Below are 17,175 nucleotides of genomic sequence, written 5' to 3' on the forward strand. Positions count from 1 at the left end.
AATGTAATATCTACCTATATATTGCTTCTTTAGYTTTTGAAATTTCTAAGTTTTCCCTTATACAACAAAATAGCTTTTCAAATTAGCAGAATAAGGGAATCAAACACCAAAATAATACATGAAACAGTTATTTTTATAATCATAAATAAAAACAACAGAAGAAGAGAAATAATGACCAAAGCCTTTATCAAGCTAGTGAGCTCTTTCTTAAATGTACTTTCCTCTTCTCCTGGCCCAAAAGTTCTTCATGTGGATAGGACAAGGATGTAGTAAGAAATCTTTTTTTTTTTTTTTCTTGGTATTGAAATGTGGCTTATAGTACTTCCCTGAAAAGCATATCATGAACTGTAAATGGACAAAATAGTAACAAAAATGAACAAAATCCATTCGTGCAGAGTGCCTTTACATACTGAAAGCTGCAGTGGAGAAAAGGTGAGAAAACAATAGTCATAGGCTTGTAAACTTGCTACTCTTTACTGGTACCAACAGATAGTAATGCAAATTTGAAAATAGACCCCTGAATAAAACCCTTGAATAAAAAGAAAATATGCATAGGCTGCATTAGACAGAAAAAGAGGCCACCGAGTATGCTCTTAAAAACCTTCAAAGTTGTTTGAGACTCATTTATCCGATTTTCTCCTTGCATTTGCCTTCTGTGATGTCTATCTCATCAGACTCTGTGTAGTGTCMGTGAGAGATCAATAGATCTTCTGTCATGCTCCATAGTAGCACATCCAAAAATGCTGTCTGGCCTGCTCTGTCATCTAGCAATAATTTCATCTGAGATATAGTCCCTCAGTACGAGGGATGATGTAATGCTATACCATGTGTGATGCTATATACAGCCAAAGGATTTACCACTTTGRGCACTCTGTGTTCACCTGATTGTACCGATATATGACCTAGTGTKTGCACCTTTATACACAGGGCTTCCGGGACATTGGGTGTAGCATCAATAAGGGCAACTACTTCCCAGGAAACTGTTTTCTTACATATTGCAACAAAATGAAATGTATCATCTTAATATTCACTTTTTGGCACTAGTTTGGAGCTAATCTCAATAAATTAAAAGGGTCATCTTACAATGCAACATTACAACAATATTTTAGCCATTGAGATATCACTGCTACTTTTTGTGGAACGCTGGTGAAAATATGCTCATGCTTATATTTAACACTTTTAGCATCTGAAAAGTCTATTTTTTTTCAATGTAGAAAGTTTTTTGTATGTGAGTCCTTATTTCATGAATGTTAGTTTTGTGGTTGTGCCACTGTGGGACTGTGGCTGCAGTGGTGGTTACTGTTTGTCTTCACTGCCAAGAGTGTCTTTTTTACCACTTATACAAGCAGCATGATGTTGTGGTGGGGCTAGCAGCCAAAGGCTAGCATTTAAAATCCCAAATACAGAAGGCAATTCTGTGCAACTGCTTCTTAACATATTAACCTATAATTAGTCAAGAGCCAATAAACTAAGGAAGAGGAGAAGCTTGAAACAGAGCATTGAGTCAGATGGAAAAGATAGTTCACAATTTCAATAACCTTTCTGAAAAAGTTCATCTATCCCTTCATGCAGGCACTGAAAACTTCTATTTTGTAAATCATTTTTTCCCATCTATGCCAATTTGCTAGTATATTTCAACAATATTCAGCAACTTTCTACTAGCATGAGCTACTTTTATGTTTCACTCTACAGCCTGTTTTGTTTTGAATTAGAGTTACAAAGCTGCTGATAGAACTTGTGTTAAATGTCTAGGTGGCAAAAAGGCATACTCCCTGTTCCAAATATGTCTCCTAAGGTTATATTGCAGCTTTTCTGAAAACGAAAGATTTTTACTTGGAAATTACCTTGTGTGTGCTCTTTCTTTTCTGACTGATGCGCCAGTAAGCCACAGGAAATCTGGTAGCCACTGGAGTCAGTAGATTATCAGTAGCTATGCAACAGATGTCTTACTATTAAGTCTTCTTGTACCCCTGATCTAGGTCATATGATTCAAGTCAAGAAAAAATATAGCAAACCCTTGCCAGTACTCTTTTGTATTATGGCTTTATGAAGAATCAGAAATAAACTAAATTTTATCAACTCWGTCTGGAAGAAATCATGTTGCTTGAATTACTCAGAAAACTGAAGGAAGGACATGGAATGAGGTGCTTTCACATTTCACTTGTGAAGTATTGTCTGAAGGAAATTGTAGAAATTAAAATCCTCTACTATTGCYTATGATGACAGGCCCAAAAGCATGCAAAATTTGTCAACTGGCAGTGAGAAATTCCATGCCAAATTACAAATAAAATAAAATAAAATAAAAAAGCTAGTGTTCACTTTGTGTTCRCTTTAAACTATTACTTGGTGAAGGCACCTTTACAAGAAATGTAGCAAGCAGGAGAAGTGTGGATGGAAGTGCATAGTTTGTAGATAACAGAAGTGGGGGTGGCACCAGGAAACTGCTCAATGCAAATGTGGCTAAAACAAGAACTACGATTAAAGTACCTCTGTAAATACTTTTGTTCATGAAAGAAAACACATTTGTTCATGAAAGAAAATACAAATTCCAGGTTTGACCATTTGATATTATGTTAGAAATGTCTATTCTGAGGCTGTCATTTTAATTACATAATTACATAATTACAAATGGATTATTTATTGTATTACTGATAACTAAGACTAAAAAAAAGATTATTGAAAGAAATTATGYTTTTGTGTGGATAGTGAAAATTAYGCTTCCTCAATGAACACATTAATAAGTAATGAAAGGATATAATACAGTTTAACTAAAAAGAAGACAGAAGGACAATATAAAAAAAAGACAAGCAGCAYTAACTAATAAATGAGAATGAAATGTGTTATTTATCACTCCAAGAAGGAACARTGACATGCAGACACAAGAGTGTGTTGCTTATTGTGAGCCACAAACTAAAGTATAGTTATTACCTGGAGAAGAATATTCTTATTTTATTTGTGAAGGGAAGATGATGCAAAATCAGAATTCTATGTTAAATTACTTAAAAATGCCAAAATGCATAACCAGAATCTATAAACATTGTTTTCAGATAATTTCAATGAATTATCAAAAAATAGATTTGCAAAGGAGTGTGAAAACAATCACAAATATATGGGAAAAACACAGTGTTGATTCCATGATCAGATAACAAGCTAAGCTTGTTTCATAACAGAAAATTCTGTCATCTTGTTACTGTTTTCAAAAACAAGTTTTTGCAAGATTCACAAGATGATTTGATATTATAATAGCTTGAGAGTGATTCTAGATGAAAGATCCAGGAACAAAATTCCTCTTCCACTCTTAGACACGGTCAAACTTTAAGGAAGGAGAGAGACRGACAGACAGACAGACAAAGTCTGTTAAACACAACGTCCAATGTTTCAAACACAGAATTCAGCTTATATTGTCTTTTCTGCAGCCAGATGAGAAACTGAGGAATAGGGACTCGATAGAGAAGACAATTATCATGACATCGGGAAGTGATTGCTGTTGTGAGATACAGTATTATCTGTCAGAATATCTCTATCCCCCCCTGCATACTATGAAACTTTTACTTCTGTTCTATTCATTATTTTTTAACAGTGATATTTAATTGGTATCATACTGCAGTACATTTTGAAGAGTGAAGAGAGAAATACATAGAAGTAAGAAAATACTGACCCTTGTCATTTAAAATCAAACCTTTTGTAAAAAAATCCATCTAACAGGACTTAATTGTGTTCTACTCTTACTATAATATGGTATTTATAGCCAGAGAGGACAAGTTTTCCTGAGYCTAGTGCACTGGTATTAGCCTTAACTACCATCTCAGGTTAGTGGAGCAAGAGGGTGAGACAGTGGAGGGAAGACAATAAAAGCAAGGAAAATAAAGAGAAATAGCAAAGCGTTGAAGAAAGTGAGATACTGAAGCAAATACAGTTCCTGTTCCAAGAATGAAAGGAAAAGAACAATGTGGGTAAAAAGATCACAGGGAAGAAGGGTTCAAGATCAAAAGAGGAAGGGAAAGCTACGAATCATAGAATCATAGAATCATAGAATCAGTAAGGTTGGAAGGGACCTCTGGGGATCATCTAGTCCAGCCTCCCTGCTCAGCAGGGTCACCTGGAGCATGTTMGACAGGGATGCATYCAGGCRGGCCTTGAAGAKCTCCAGAGAAGGAGACTCCACMACCTCTCTGGGCAACCTGKTCCAGTGCTCYRTCACTCTCACAGGGAAGAAATTSCCCCTCACGGTCAGGCAGAACTTCCTGTGCTTCARTTTCTGCCCACTGCCTCTTGTCCTGTCACACAGGGCAACTGAAAAGAGTGTAGAAAAGAGAYTGAGAAAAATCATTCTGTCAGGCAATGAACAGCAGGAACAATCTTATGGCAAACAAATTGTGGAAAAAGTTTTTAAACAGCTAACTGGAAAAAAAAATTCATGAATTTGATAAAGGATGGTTGTTAGTGCAAAAAAAAAAAAAAAAAAAAAAAAGTTGAATAAATTCCAGGTAAATTTAGTGAATTCCTAGTATTCAGTAGCTGATATGCAACTGTTCATGGATTATTTGAATGAGCCTTCTAGAACTGCTCCTAAATGTAGCAGTCTTGGTTACAAACTGTTTTAGGCACCATCAAGAATAAGTGGTTGTTTACCAGATCTGAAATGTCAGCTGACCTTCTTGAGATTTCCCCCTGGACGACAGGATAGCCTCCACTCAGAAGCAGGCATGTGCATCTTGCCTTGACTTGTGTTATCAAATGTAGCATCAGATTATGGAAATGCTGAATGGCCACATGTCTAAGGCCTGGAAGATATTTCGAAGGCATGGAGGTATTTCCGAGAACTGACAGAGATACTGCATTGAAAACAGCAACCTGGTGAGGTATATGGCAACTGGATAATCAGCTGGATACAGGAATTATGAAATAGAGCAGAAATATTTTCACTTGGATGTTCTGGATTACTCTTCTTCACATGGAAATATTTTCATTATGTTTTAAGATTCTTACTAGAAAAAAAAAAGCTTTAAAATGTGAAGGACTTTGCCCTTTAGTCCCCTTGGGGAGATCATTACAGACCTTACAGATCCCAAACCATCTTTTCTGTAATTAATCTTGCCTCCTTTATGTGTCATTGTCACTTAGGCTGTCTTAAAAGTTGGAAAAAAAATGCTTTCCTAGCATTTTTTAAAGAAACATATTATTTATTATACATCTGGAAATAATGCATTATATAGCTTTCTTAGAKCATTTTTTTCTAACATATGTTTGGGGAATCTGAGAAATTTCCGTTATCATGATTAGTTAATTATAGATGTGATTCTTACTAATAGGTCATTTTTCAAAACCTTATAGTATGTCACTGAATGGGTGGTCCTAATATCAGGAAGTGATTGTGAAGGGGAAATGTGGCTGAGGGGAAAAGGTATGTATGGTAAAAATGTGCCCAGTGTCAGGTAGGTCACCACATTAATGTTGTGTGTTTTCTATTATTAGAATTCTGAATATGTGATATGCTATCATTTAGGCACAGAATTCAGTTGTAAATTAATGTGATATGTAATATTTAGTAGAAAAATGCCACAATACATGGATAATATATGTCATCCACAGGTTTTCACCAAAACCACAAGGATTATGTTTCACAATCTTCTCCAAAAAATATTTTAACCTCAGAAAAATTCTGAGAAATATCTACCCCAGGCATGAGCACCTTTTAATAATACATCCCTAGTATGAACCCTGGTAGCTTTGTATAAGTGGCAGTATATTCCTATTTTATTAATTATTTTTCAGAGTGCTATGTTGATATGTTTTATTTAAGCCAATGTGTTCTTATCAGATCCATTACAGAGTAAATTACAAAAAACAAATATTCAGATGGTAAAACTTTACCTTCGTAATGCTAGATTAGTTTTTGAGGAGACGAGAAATTATGTGCTATTTCATTACAGCAATAACAAGCACTAGCAGGGAACACAAACATGACAGTATTTTGATTTGCTAACTGCAATGTACAAGCTTTCTTTAGTAATTGAGGGATAGTACTGAATCAGTAAGACTTGCACAGAGGAAACTGGAGGAAATCAAAATCTCCCCTTTCTAGCCRTGAAGTGGAATATAGGGAAGTTACAGGTCTTTCATTAGCGACAATAGAAGTAGATAGTGATCTCATTCCCATGTAGTATTTTGAGACTGASATAACTGCTCATCTCAATGACCCTAGAAGTTACATCTCCACACTCTCCTTTGCATCCTTTCTGATGCATTCAAAAAMAAAAGAAAAATAGAAAAAAGTAAAAACCTTGTAGTTGCCTGCCCTCCCCCGCAAGATCCAGACTGTAGTTCCAACAGCTCTGCTGCATTTTGGACATTTCACAGTTTCCCTATAGTCAGTCAGTGTATTTCTTTCATGGCACAACACGATTAAAATGAATCCACATCAGATTCCTTTTCCAAAGAAAGCAAACTTTGAGTAAACTTTGCAGCCTTCACTTTCTTCACTAAATTTCATAGTATCTTCAGGAGGACTAAGTCACAAAAATACATATATCTTATTAAATTTATTCTTCTTTCAGTCATGTACAATACTGCTGGAAAGATGCCAAGATCCCAAAGCTCTCATTCTCATCAGCAAAGACTTCTCTCTTTTCTCCCCCTTTCTAAGGCAAGAAAAAGCTTTAGTGTAAAAATATTGCGATCTACATTTCTGAAACTCTCTTGTTTGCATATTTAAATATTGCTTCTTTAGGAAAAACAGGCACTGGCACCAGTGTAAGAATGTGTATTTTAATACTTGCGCACATACAGATATCAATCTGTTTAAAGCAAGACGTTGAAGGACGCGCACACACAATTGGCACAAAAGGAAAGCTGACCTTTCAGTATTTACCCTGGTGGTGTTTTCCATGGCACCTACCTGGCTGACATTGGCGACACTGTTTCAGCAAGTGCCAATAGACCTTGCAAATCTGAAAGCTTCTTTGCAAAACGTTTACTAGACTGCTTGCTTGAACATCCTTTTTCTGGGCCCCCACATTCTGCAAGTAGTTAATTACGCTTTATAGCATAAGTATTCAGAGAACAGATTGGTGTTTTGATGAGTATAACATGTACTCCTTTAAACACATTACTCCTTCAAAGCAGCAACTTAACTCCTCACATACCCTACTACTGTTGCTATAGCTGTGTGGGTTTGTCATGCAATATAGCAGCTACGGATGCAGCATATTCCCTGACTCTTGGCAGAAGATCTCTGTTTTACTGTGGGTTAGAGGAAGGAGAGAGCTGCAGAGCAGCAGGTTATGGAAGACTGGCAAAATGGGAGAGAGTCCTGGTAAAAAGTTTCTCTAATAAACCTCCTCTTATATTTTCTAACCACCAGGATACCCATACTGATGCCAAATACAGGATTTGTTCAAGCATAACCTGTGCTACATAATTTAAAAAAGGTATATAAACGGTATATTTATTTGGAAATATCTATACAATCATTTTGTGACGTGAAGTAGGAAGTTAGAGAATTATAAAGGGGATTATGTTCTGAGGTGGAGATGAGTCTGAGGTCCCAGCATGAGGCAGGTAAGCACATACAGTAACAAAGCCAAAGAGGTTTGAGATAAAGGGCTCATCTTGMTGTGAGAGGGTGGGTATGTGGGGGTCTGGTTGCTTGTCCGTGGAAAGGCACAGCAGAAGCATGGAGGAAGAGGGAGTTCAAGACTAGGACAGGAGGAAGTGGGGAGGAGAAACTGGTGCTCAGCTGACCTCATTCAATCAACATTTAAGGCTCTGAAGTTTAAAGAAGAAAAGAGGGGTGAAGAACACTCCCTGCATTGCACACAACCAGGCACAGAGCTGGAAGCTGTGGCTGGTGATGGCAGCCCACCACTGTCCTGGTATCCCTACAACAGGCAGAATCGCCAGCTTTGCTGTTTTATAATCATATTCTTCTCTCCTTGATGCAATCAAATGTGTCACATGGAAAGGCTCACAAAGCCTTCATTGCCTCAGAAAAGGTACTACGTGAGAGACCCTTGCCTGATACTGGAAGACAATATACCCACTGTGAGGAATGCGTATTTAGAGGTGCTAACAGTCAAGGCTACCCACTGAATTGCAAATGACTGGCAAATAAGCTATTAATTAAAAGAGAAATTGATTCAATCTTGTGGGATTTAAGGAGAAATAAGATTCTCTCAAGGTCTCTTCTGAGCACTCTTTTTGAACAGCTAAAGGCAGTATTCTAATTTTCAAATTATCCAACCCTATAATTAAAGTTGCATTTTTGCCACAAATTTTAAAATATTAATGAAACTTGAACAAGTCTGGCCAAAGTGCTSCTGGCAAAATATAGAAATATGCTAATGAGCACCTTCTTCAAAAATCTACTTATGAAAAGGCCATATTCCAACTGACAAAGTTCATAGGTTTAGTTGTCCTTTGTAATTCTAATTAAATCTTCCTTTATGAATCAATTTTAAAACCATTTATTCCTTTCATGAGGTAGTTGAATCACACATTAAATTAAATTTATCTGTGAATTCACGGGAAATATAATAATAATAAAAAGTAATAATCTTAATGTCTTTGTTTTAAATATTGTGCTGATTTTTGCTATCCAGAATGAGTTACTATTGAAAATTGAGGTGGTATGCAGGATGACAGAAATTAATTCTTAATAAATTGATCACAATTGTCTTTACTGATATAATTTATAACAATTCTGTTCTTTCATAACAGGATATGYGTAATTTCTGCAAAAGAAAAAAGAATTACTAACAACATATAATAGAAGGATTAGAATGCTCTGACACAGAATATAGCCAACTTATGTTAATCAGAATTAAATATTCTTACTGATTTCTGAATAGTACTGTGTTCTGAGTGTCCCAGTTGGACTATCAGTATATGGGGAATGGTAATATAACCTGATCTTTAGGCTGTGTTTTCATGAGATGCTAAAGGACTCCTAGAGTCAAATTAAACAGTAACAGCTACATAATACAAATTATCCTGTCTGATCTATATCCCTGTGCCATTCAATTTGCTCAGGAAAAATAATGGACTAACTTTGTCAGAAATTATACTGGATTATCTAAYACTCATCTATGCTCTAGACCTAGTAGCTGCTTCATAGGCACTTTCAGCAGTACCTCTGAYGTTCCTTTGGCTTCTGATCCTAGGGGCGCAGCTGCTCCCCATATTCCTTAAAAGTGTCAGTGCCGAGCTTCCTCTTCATCTAGGGAAATGCCACTAGGATCATTAGGATCACGACATCTCTGTCTGGTCTTGCCTAAATTAAAACGACATAGGGTTTAGTTAAAGTAAGACCCAAGACATTTAAGTACTTTTTGATGTATGTCATTCTGTATTCTACTGTGGATTACAATACCTAACATTTGTACRTGTGCAGAAGTGCTGGATGTACTAGATATCTAGAGAAAAGCCTGCTGTAAAAGAGCTACTCACAAGCAGCAGYATGAAACAGTGTGGTATGCTGGAGATACTGATGAAGATGGTTCAGTATAGGCACCTGAGTATGTTTTGCAGATGAAGATGCTCTACCAATGTCACTGTCAGCTCGGTTTGTTTTTCTGTTCCAGTCATGATAAGCTTGATATACATGAGGAAGTGGATCTTCCTTCTGTACCTCTAAACTTCGGCTTGACACAGTTTTTATGACCCAGTGTGATGTGGGTCAGTTCAGAAGCTGAGTCCAAGACAGAATCACAGGTAGGGAAGAGGATGTCCCAGGGTGAAACAAAGTTTCCTAGGTCAAGATCACTCTGAAGCCAGGCAAGACGTCTGAAGTTCTCTGATATGATATTCTGTAGGGAACTGAATAAAGAAAAGGAGCAGCCTACATAGAAGCCTATGTAGAAGCAGCCTATATAAACGCAGGTCTATAGGTCCTGTTTGGTGTGTATTTGATTTATGAAACAAATGCATTCATAAAGAGGACACAGGCTGGCCCTAGACTTTCTATCAGTAAGATTGTCAAACACTTTGGCATTGCATTTGCTCCTTTCTAGCTCTGGGGCCATGGCAGTGATACTTCACATACTTCCCCTCCCTCTCCTCAGCTTACTTGTAACAGCTCTGAACTAGGAGGATTTGGATCGCTAACCTGACACAAGTTTTACATAATTCACAGCATCGGCCATGCCACTTCTGTGCAACTCGCACCAATACTCAGATGCTTCCTCTAGCAGAGAAAAGACCTTCCAGGTTCAAGGGGTAGTGGTGCTGCTGCATTGAGGAGTTCAYCTGAAATTTCACTTTGCCACCATCTGCCTTACCGCAGCTGTGTCGAATAAAGCAGGTAAACATCAGTACAAGTTAATGGCATCAAATCTGGTATGAAATGATCTCTGCCTTCCTTTACGTCAGCAAAATGCACATTTCACATACAGCAACCGTCAGTCTGAAATTTTCTGGCAATATAACAACTCCAGTCTAGAGTTAATGGCTTCTGGATGACCACAGTAAGCATCTTCACACTCAGTGAAGCAAGAGCTCAGCACAGACGACTATATCATTCCCCACCAAGCGAGGATCACTTCATCTTTGTAGGTGATGTACTGTCACCAGTCATTGCTCTTATGTGTCCAGATGCCTTCAAAAGGGAAGAGAGATGGACACACTGCAGACTTTGTCACTAGTAAAACATATTAGGCTGATACTTGCAGGCATGTGATTCAGCTATCATATGATTGCCTCTAAGAGGCAATAGTCACACTRGAAATCTACAAAGTTTTACAAAACTCTCATCACCATGACTGAACAAATACATTTATGGACAAATGCACACTTTCCTTTCCTTCTCCTTTCAAATGAGAGTAAACTGAGGAGTCTGAGGCTGGCAGATGGGGCTGTGGAGATCACTGGTCCCTGCATTGTGGGGGCAACATGCCCCACGACAAACTCAGGTGACAGGACAAGGCCGCTCCTTCTTTCCTGGCTGGCCACTGCTGGCTTGCAGGTCAGCCTGCAAGAGAGGTCAGATTGCAGAAAGTGGCCAGGCTCACATATGCTCCCTAAACGGCCTCTCTGTTGCTGATGTTAGAGCACTGGGCTGAATGAACCATTGATCTGACCAAGCAGGGCAAATCTTACGCTGTTAGTTCACTCCTACAATTCAAAGATTAAAACAAGTCACTATGCTTAAACATTCAGAAATAAAATAAAATCACACTTTTAACTACCTAAACTTGATAACATCTCAGTGATTCTGTTTTTGTGACATACAACTAAGACAAGCCATCAGGATGCTTGCACAGATGAAATCCTCTCCCTGGGGGGAAAAAAAAATCTCTTCATCCCACAGATCATTTTCATTGACAAGGACTTTGGTCTTAGTCTAAAACATGCTTGTCCATAGGTTCCCATTTTCAAGTATCTTTTCCCCTTTTCTTATTGCTTACTGTAGTTCATATGTTAACAAAGATGCTACTTTTTAGCACTGACTCATCTCACCTCAAAAATGTGATACAGCTAAGTCAAGACATTTCTTTTGCAGAGAGTAAGCAAGGTATTAATTACACTCACAAAATCAAACAACAGCAGAGAACCATTACGATTTTTATACTTTTAAGCCGCTATAAAGTTAAATGCTCTATTCTGACTGGCAGAGAGGGATTTACCCTTTAGTTTTCTTCCTCAACATGTAGTTTAAATGATTCATACATATAAATTTTTAATTAAACTGTCAGCCACTTTTTATGTTAAAAACAGAAAACTGCATGTGGTTTATCATGAGCTTTTGTTCAGAAGTTATCATAACAATATCTACTTATCTTGGAGTAAAAGTGGATTAGGGGAAAAATGCCCCAGTCCAGTCTCTATAACACTCCATGACCACAAAAGCAACATTTTATCCAGTTAAATTATTTTATGGTGCAGATAGCTGGATACAATAAAAACCACCACCTCAGTTCTCAGTCCTATTCCAAATCGATCAGCAACAAAGGGACTTGGAACAAAGTGTTTTTGAGACAGGACTGCAAACACTGTGCTTAAGGCTTTAATTGGTCGGAGCTGTTTGGTTATATGTGTTGAGGCAGAAAAAAACGAGCATGCTCATAACAAAGACCAGAGGAAAATGAGAGAAGCAGATGGCCGCGAGCTTCGGAATGAGGAAAGACAGAAGGCCAAATCTGCAAGAAGATTAAAGGCACCACATACCTGCCCCAATTAGTACTTTATTTCAAATACATTAAAAGTAAATATGGGTTCTCAGTGTGATTTCATTTTTCCAGAAGTGTCCTTATCACTGGGTTCAAAAGCATTCCTACATATATTCCTGGCTGAAAGAGTGCTTAATTATTTTTTGAAAGAGAAGTGTCAGACTAATATACAGGTTAGGGAAGTTAATCAGGCACACTTAGTCTCAAATCTTTTTAGAGGGGGGAGARCTTCATATATTTAAGCAAATTAACCAGTTTTGTAATAAATAACTTCTCAGAAATCAGGAGAATTTCCTGTATCTTTCATCTAATATGTATCTTTAATGTAACTTAAGTCATGACATTTTTCTTCTTAATGATAGCTTGCCTCCTGCATATTCCAGTTCCCCAGTGGCCTGTAGCTTTGACATTTCACCACTGATTAAAATCTTYCTCTGATTTCATAATATTTAACATAATTGCTGGTAACTTTTGTTCATTGTTGATCTTGGCCAAAATTAAACTAAAAACCAAGCTGTTCTTAATCTCAGTTAGAAGCAAAGTAGAAGCTTCTCTAAGAAGAAATAATTGATTTCAGTCACTCTCAATAGGCAAGAGTGACTCTTTCACAATAAATACAATGGTAATAAAATTGTAATTCTGTCCTCATGCAATCATTGCATTCAGTTCTAAACTTTTTTTTTTAAACTAGTAACATGGAAGGAGAATCTTCATGATAACTATTTATAACTTAAGTATAGTAAGTTATGTTCAAATAATTAATCTAGAAATCACTTTGCAACCTCATTTCTTGTGTATCATATATCTTTATAACCCAGTTTAAATTTGACTRGTTCATTTACTTTCTAAAAGACATTTATGAATACTTTTTCAGGAACCTGTGTGAAATAGCTGATGAGGTTGGTGCAAAGTTCTGCCAATATTTCTTGTATCACAGTGATGGATAATACATGATAATGGAAAGTGGCTCCTTTTACCAAAGCCCAGGAACTGTGAMGTGTTCTGAGTATTTTTGTTAAGAGATGCTCTTTCAAATATTTTTCAAGTTTCTCTTAGAGACAATGAGAAATCGTGATCCTATTCACGAGCTCTGCTGGTGAAATACCAAAATCAATGAATATAACAATTATCCTTACTATGCTATAATGTCTGAAGATGACCAACTTTTGGATGAGCAGCAGGTTGTGCGAACTATACTAGAGAATGCATASTGATGCTTGTTGATAAAAGAAAATGCCTTGAAATGCTACCTGGGACATGTAAAATGCCCAGGTACTTGTGTGGTTTCTGACAGACATGTTGTGGAAACTTTAGACATCTTTTTAACCTGGTAAAGTGGCCGTAGAAAAATATGTTTCATCAAATTTTTGTGGAGTTTTGTCTCTGAATCACCAATACAGTTGTGCTCCTTCAGAATAAAACAGCTCCCAAAGTCCTCAGCAATGGACATGGCCAAGACATTTTCAGGTGAAAAAAAAAACCCCAAATATCAAAATATCTCGCAACAGTGGAATAATTTTGTTTTGGACAAAGCTTTTCCACCACACAATGGGAGCACAAATACCGCCACYAGGTTTGCTTTACTTCTTTCACTGGTCTTGCCAGAGGCCTTTGTGACAGTTTTTAGAACCTGACTAGAAACTGTAGAGGCAGTTTGGGCAAAAGCTTAAATAACGATTTGAGCCTTCATTTCAACCACCGATCTATAGATGAATATATTTGCTTTCTCTAGCCCTATGTATATCTAATTATAAAACAGAGCAGATTCAACAGGTCACCAAAAGCAAAATCAAATCAGTCTGCTCCACAGCATGGTGGGAAAGGTATTCTGCAAAGKAGCATTTAGGAGCCTGCTCTGCCACATTAGGCAAATATTGAAATAGGGCAGACACATGTCCTGAAAAGTCTCAGGCTTGGCCATCTTTGTGGAAATCTGGAACAGTTTGCAGTGTTGTAGGGATAGGGTGAAACAGGGTGCCTGCTTTAAGAAATTCACTGGAGCTTACATACCTGGTGGCAGGCTGGTGACATAGGCACGTGGTCTGCCTGATGCTTTAGGTACTTGGTAGATTTTGAGGTGAAAAAATGTTCCTATAAATCTTAGTTCCCTACAGGACCAGGCGAAAAAACAGTGTCTTTGTGGATCTTGCTGCCTGAATTTTGGGGAAAAAAAAGTGGTAGTTAGATATCAAGTCCCTTTGTTAATCAGATATTTTTATAATCATTATTTTATGTGAATGCAGTGCTGTGATACTGCAATGGCAAGTACCAAACCAGTCAGTAACTGAGTATGTTTATAATCAACAGAAAGATAGCCTGGATTTTGCTTCTTCTGCCAGTTCTGAGTTAAAGTCTCAGCTTTTATAATTTAGTAGATTTGCTACATATGTGTTTATATGTATTAGAGACTTTATCTTTCCTACTTGGTGGTGTCACTGTTCCTTAACACAGTTCTCCACACTTGGGGGCCCTGTGTATTATTACTATTAGGAAAACAAATTGATGAAGTAAAATATCTTTCATTCAATCCTTTGTTTATTTATAATGACTGCTGGAATCCTGTCTTCTCAAATCCAGGAAGACTTCAACTGCAGAAGATTTTCTTTCCTTCAAACTTTGAACCATATTTTAGCTAAAGTTTAGACTAAAAATCTTACTTTCTGGGATTTTCTCCATGCCTTACTGCTGGTGCTTGTCCAGCAGGTGCCCTCTTACTGATTTCTTTCAGGTCATTTCTTTTTTTGTTTTTGCTACTCACTCAGAAAAGAGCTAATGAATCTGTGAGTCTGTATATGTCTCACATGTGCCTTTGGGAAGCGAGGATATTCAGCTTTCATTTCAGTAGATGTAATGATGCTTTACTATTAGTACAACAATTTTAAATTGTGGATGGCAGTTGCAAACTCAGTGCCAGAGGTTTACACCAATCCAGAATAACACAACACAAGAAAATAGTCTCCCCTTCCTTACAAGCTGATCAAGACAACAGATTCAGGCAATTACATTTATGGATACACAAAATTAGTGGATAGGTCAAAATCTCATTTCTCAAAGTCACAACATTTTTATGTGGTCACAAATCATAGAGCCATAAATGAAATAGAAACAGCACAGTCACAGAGTGTAAGGGGTTTATTCACTTGCTGATAAATTAACTGACAAAAAAAAATCAGCTGGCATGAGGTCTGTCTGTCTTTGTCATAGTATTGAATCTAAAACCTGCATGATAATATGATAAGGTCTTCAATTTGCCMAAGCCCAAATACGATCAAATGGTTTCTAAAAAGTATGATGATACTCAAAATGAAACATGCAAGAYGTTTGTTATATATTCTATTTCAAGCTTAGCGAGTGCCCAGTACTGACATAAGGGGGGGGGCAGCTAAAGTGCTTTACAATGATTGATGGGAACCCCATAAATAACCTTACTCCTTTATTTTTTTTAATTTGTTGGTTGTGATAATATGCAACCTTAAACTACTATAAAAGTAATTCCTTTTTTCCTGCTATTTTCTAATGAAATCACTTGGGGCAATCCAAAGAATAAATGACTTGGTATGACACATACTCCTCATCAAGTGGTGATAATGAAGTTGTGTTCAGTGTATATAGAGGCTACATCTTGACCTCCAGAGGTATAACGAAGCTGTAAGTACATCTAGCAAGATAAATGGGATGTGAGGATCACAAAAACACAGATCTGGCTTGTAGAGTCAATCAAGTTCTTCTAATTTTTGGTTTCCTTCCTCTTCCCTCWAACTCTTTTGGAAGAACAGAAATCAGGTATAGTCCATCCTTCCGTACCAAAAAGGACAGACGTTAAGGCATCTGGTACATAAACCCCAAAAGAGCTTATAGCCAGTATGCATATCAAGCTGCACAATGGCATTTTGCCTTAAACTTCAGATATCACAGTTTTGCTAGGAAAAAAAAAAGTTTAGTTGATGATATTTCAGTGCAAAAATCTGTACCTCAGCATTKCAAAGGAAAAGTCATAAAGAGGAATCTATGTGGAGCCCAACAATTCTGTGTATTATGATGAATAACCATAGCACCTTGCAACACAGAGTTGTTTCATAGTGGTTAGGAAAATTATAGCCAAAACTGAGAAAGAAGGAGTACAAAAAGAAGCAGTGGGTTAMTTGCAGGACATTGTTTCTCATGGGAAGTTTCTCATTTTGAAGTATTTACAGAGCTGATGTCTGGACCCAGCCAAATTCTGATGAATTTTAATCTGTTTCTGAAAATGAAAAGATAACAAACATTTGAAAGTTGGCACAACAGTCCTATGAAGACTGCAATCTGCTTGAGCGTATTGCCTGTTAGTACCAAATTATACTAAATAAGTGAAATATTGTCCTTATCATAGAATCATAAGGTTGGAAGGGAGCTCTGGAGATCATCTAGTCCAACCCTCAGCATAGCCCATATAGGTATTGAACCCACAACCTTGGCATTAACAACACTGTGCTCTAGCCAACTGAGCTAAACCTGCCCCCAATCAGTCTGCTTACATAGATTTGGACTATGAGACTTGATGCAAATATAGTGCAAAAGTACATATCTGACTCTCAGTCTTGTCAGAAACAGAAATGAGCAGTTACAAGTTTTTGAATTCTACTTCTTGAAGAGAAATCTCAGGCAGTTGGTCTGAATCCACAATAAAATTCCTGTCCTGATACCTCTTGCCACATTCATGTGTCCTCAGCTTTTGCASAGCTCATATGTGAGCAACCAGCCTTTCCGTTTTGCTTTGCTGCAGCAGGAGCAGACTGGCTTAGCATCCCTTCCCAGCTATCAGCAGATGGAGATGGCAGGGCGTAGGGCCCCGTCTCGTCCCGCTTTGGGCACTTGTAGGATCGAGCCCGAGTCTGGCCGGATGCAGAAGTCCTGGCTGAGGTTTTGCTGCCCCCGGGATGCTCCGCGGTCTGAAGCCGCGCTACAGGGTGGGGGCGCCCGCGGCACCGCGGCGATGCCCGCTGTCCCCTCTCGCCCAGGTGAGGAGGTGAGG

At 37.7% G+C, this 17,175-nt stretch overlaps 1 protein-coding gene across 1 annotated transcript in view; it reads left to right on the forward strand.

Annotated features, from left to right (window-relative positions):
• Positions 1-17,069: 17,069 nt before the first annotated feature.
• The window catches only part of CRISPLD1 (cysteine rich secretory protein LCCL domain containing 1), a 36,460-nt gene continuing 36,354 nt past the window's right edge, over positions 17,070-17,175 (forward strand). The window contains exon 1 of the mRNA XM_085325292.1: positions 17,070-17,169. The gene's annotated coding sequence lies outside the window, so the exon portion shown is untranslated. The remainder of the gene's footprint in view (positions 17,170-17,175) is intronic.

Source organism: Rhea americana, unplaced genomic scaffold, assembly GCF_003343005.1.
Source record: "Rhea americana isolate MKP2758 unplaced genomic scaffold, rheAme1 scaffold_121, whole genome shotgun sequence".
NCBI lineage: Eukaryota > Metazoa > Chordata > Aves > Rheiformes > Rheidae > Rhea > Rhea americana.